Below are 4,422 nucleotides of genomic sequence, written 5' to 3'. Positions count from 1 at the left end.
TACTGTACTGAGTAATTTAAAGATAACATTACACAAGGTATTAACCATTGTTACCCTCCTATCATCTTGTTTTGAAATTTTTTGTTTTCTTGTTAAAATAAAAAAAACTGAAGAGCTAAAGAGATCCAAACCAAAAATAAAACAAATCCTCCTTTTCATCTTTAAAATTATACTTCCTTTATTGCTCAAAACTGACTGATTTCCAAGACGATGGGCTACTAACAACCCTTCCCAACAGACCCTAGTAAAAAGGCAGCCGGAGCACAGCGTGGAGCACGCCTGCAGCAGCAATGTGAACAGCACAGCGATCGTTAGCAGATACTTTAATACATTTCTAGAAGATGAAATATAGACAAAAGAGCACATCACAGGCTCACCCTTTGGTGGGAGGTTAAGAAGTTACAGACGAGTGGCTGCCAGACACGGGAGCCGGTGGAGACAGGGACTGGGAAGGTCGATTAGCGGCACAAGCCACAGTCAACAGCACTAAGCACTGGTGAGCTACCGCAAAGCAGGCCGACCACAATAACAGCTACGAGCTGCTTACCTCAAAAAGCTGGGAAGACAGGATTCTGAACGGTCTCACCGTAAAGAAATGCCTTGTGGAACAGTTGTGCTTAGCCGGTGTAACGGTGATACAATGTACACAGGCTGGAGGACTAAGCAGGAGGAAGAGCATGAGTCTGAGGCCAGTCTGGGAAACTCAGCAAGAGCTTGTCTCAGTTTTTAAAAAGCACGTGTGGGAGGGTAGAGGTGCGGCTGAGGCTCACAGGGCTCCGCCCCAAGCACCCCCTCCTGCCACCCAGGCATGGCTTGGAGCTTTGCACAGTTCCCTATTTGTATGTACAAATTTTGGTCTTACTTATCAGTTAAACAAACAAATATAAGGTTTTTTTCAAAGTACATTATCACACAATGTCCACAGGGGGGATACATGGGAAACTGAGGCAGGCCTGAAATGGGGGGAAATTCACGGGTAGAACTGCTCTTCCCTTGACCCTCTTATCAGGGGCCCTTAGCGGAAGCGCAGGCTCTCCACCAAGTGCCCAGCAGCACTCCTCACTCTACGCTGTTTTCTCACTTAGCAGAGAGGGAGAAGGCTGGCTCAACAGTGGCACTAACACACAGCCACGACCTCGTCAAGGGTCACACAACAAACCTGCGCAAGAAGGAGACCAAACCAAACAAAAAGCACAAGTGACCAGGGAAGGAAAACAGAGACAGCTCAATTAACATCAGAGACATTTATACCCTTAAAATATAAAAAGCTGAATGAAAGGAGAAGTATCTGTGCCACTTTCTACCCCAGCCTGGGCAATTTAGTGACTGAGAACCTGTCTCAAAAAAGGGCCGCGGGCGGGGGGGGGGGGGGGGGATGAGGATGTAGCTCATGTGAGGAGCTAATCTCTGGTACTAGAGAGGGAGATGGGGGGAGGGAAAAGGGAGAAGGAGAGAAACAAGGAGGTGAGTATAAAAATATTTTGTGGAATTAAAAATAGGACTTCTGGGCAACTCAGTTGGGACCCGACCTGTCTCTCGCTGAACCTTTCCTACTCTTAAACTCCTTTGTCCTTTGTAAACTGTTCAATTGCAGGGGACACAAACTTGGCACCTCCAACATCTCGCAGATTGGGAGTTATTATTTCTCCCACACTGTTTTAGAGGTTGCACCAAGATAACTGGAAGGAGATAAGAGTGTGCTGTTGTTTCATGGCACCCCTAATTATTTTGACTGGATTCTGGACTGCAATTCGCTTAGGTAATCAAAAACTGTCATCCATTCCTTGCTGGTTGCTTCTGCCTTTTGTTGGCTGCTGGAGCCATATTAAAAGTTGAGGGCCAGGAAGAGTGTGATATCCTGACATGCAGGTTTCTTTTGATGGGATGTTTTTATTTTTGCAGGCAGGGCTTTCTAGTCCTGCTTTGCATATGCTGCATTTAGACTTCTACACTGGTTGCTGAATATACTTGTATTCCTTGTTGACTTGTCTGGTGGTCACGAGGTGGCTTGTTACAGACAGCTGTTTGGAAGGATGCTGGAATTTCTAATTGCTTTGCAGCTCACACTGGGGAATGTCTGAGGCTAGGGGGCAGGTTTTGGCAGTTCACCTCTGTTATGGATGGTTGTTATCATGGTCGGTAAATGATTAATATGCTTCTCTTCACAATCCTGAAAATCTTCTTCCCTTTTCAACTGGATGCTCCTGAACCCCTACAAAAAGAGTGCTTATCTACAGGCATTCTTGTATAGACCATACAATCCCCATCTCAGGGTTAGAAGTGAATCGGAATTTATGCTTACCCAGAAAGGCATGCATGAAGGTTTTGGCCAGTGCTTGGGCAGGGATTTTCTTTTGGAACCAGCAGGACTAGCAGGTGAAAACACACACTTGAACAGGTCTTTGATCTTTTTTTTTTTTTAAACAATCCTTCGCTTCTTAAATATGGCTGTTAGAGCAGGAATCAATTGTGCTGGGCTTTCGGAAATACACCCTGGGGTTGGAAATGAGTTTTCAGAGGAAGTCCACTTGTGCCATGGCACGGGTGGCCGGTCTGGCCCAACCTATCTCCTGGCCACTCTTCAGACAGCAGCAGTCTGCTCTGGAGCAGGGAAAGCTCAGGAGACGCTTTGAGGGCGTAAAAAAACCAGGAGGGATTATAAAGGATACCTTCTTTTCGCCTTGTTGTTTTCCAGATGCCAAACTCAATTTCAAACTCCCTCACTCCTTTGGAGTGTATTCCCTTAAGCTCTGGAAGCAGTCTGACCCTCACTGAGGAAGAGCTGTTTAATAATGTTCTGCACCAAGGGCCAACCTATCCCTGGAGGCAAAATAGACCACACAGGAAAGTGTTGATAGTGGTACTGTTCACAGCTGGAGTTGTACTGTAAGAGAGGGGGGTGCCTTATCTTCCAGCTTTCTTTGTATTCAGAGACAACCTTGACTTGTGTTTGGGTGTAGCTGTGGGCCACTGTAAGGCCAGATACCTCTGGTCTTTGGGTCACACACAGTCTGCCGCATCTACTGTTACTGAGCCTGAGGTTCCCTTCCCTTCCCATGTCCTCTGTACCCTTAAGCCCTTCAATTACTCTAAATTGTCAACTACTGATTAAGAATAAGACAAGCAGCCCCTGAAAATAGTCTGTCCCTTTAGGGAACAGCTACATGTGACTCTCAAAACAGCAGTTTTAGCTATCGGCCGTGGCTGTCGAACCACAACTACCAAAGCAGCACTGAGAAGACTGTACAGCTGGCCATTCCAGTAACATGTACTGTTAGCCGAGGCCCCACCTTAAAAACAGCCTTTTGTTTTCACAGGTATGAAAGGGTTTTCTCCCTTCTGATTCTTATGACACAGAAGACCTCTGTTAATTGATGACCTTTAAGAGAAGTTCTAACTCGTCTATCTGTAGTTACAAACCTAAATAGTGTATAAGTGTTACTGTAGTTCAACATGGGCAAATACATGACAGTGTGCTCTGATTTAAATGTAATGGTCTTATGTTTGTCTATCTGTCTAATGTGTATTAACAACTGGTTAAAGTACCCATAGCTGCCTTGTGCATGAAAAATATATTTTTGAGCTCAATAATTTATGTTTTTGTTTCTTTTTAAGATTTCCACGGAAAACCGTTTGTAGAGGCTTTCAGGGTAGTCAAACTGGCTGAAATCATTAACCAATAAAAGATTAACAACCTCAAGGCTTACATAGGAATAAATTTAGGTTACTATGTATGTTTCTATGTGTTAATTTTCAGATACATATTATACCCCAAATGTTCTATTTAAATTGGCTTATAGATGTACACTCAAGACATTATCTCAAATGCTTGCAGTTTAGATATCTGAATAGAAGGCAAATTTAAACCACCAGTAAAAATCAACATGTCTTTAAAATTGGTAACATTGTCATCCAGGATGTTAGGTGACCATGATAATATAAAAAAAAAATTGGTTTTATAAATCCAATGTCTACTGTTACTTGTCCACAGTAACTTAAGAGTTTTTCCTTGGTTAAAGATATTGTGTATAGTTTAAAGTGTTTAAATGTTATGATCTGGTTCTCATGGGTCATCTAAAGCAACTGTTAAGATATATTTAAGTTAGCTATAATTAAAAGATTAATATTACTGCATCTAAAGTAATAGGCTTTCATTAACATATTGAAATGCTCTAGATTTAAAAGCAAAAAGCTCTACATTTTACTAAAGTAAGTTTCTTGTGTTCATCATTAGGCTTTTAATTACTTAAAAAATTGTTTTAAGAGTTAAACACTATTATGGTTTGTGGCTAAATGTTCCCCCCAAAGCCTCATGCAGTCATAGGTGGGGCTTTTCAGAGTTGGATGGGTTGGGAGTGTATAATGCTGGGAATAAGGGTGTGTGATTACTGAGTTAGTCCACTGACTGGTTTGACATATGTC

Source organism: Chinchilla lanigera, unplaced genomic scaffold (assembly GCF_000276665.1).
Source record: "Chinchilla lanigera isolate Chin_1 unplaced genomic scaffold, ChiLan1.0 scaffold00120, whole genome shotgun sequence".
Classification (NCBI taxonomy): domain Eukaryota; kingdom Metazoa; phylum Chordata; class Mammalia; order Rodentia; family Chinchillidae; genus Chinchilla; species Chinchilla lanigera.
The sequence above is the reverse complement of the archived record's forward strand: the minus strand, read 5'-3'. Positions refer to the sequence as shown.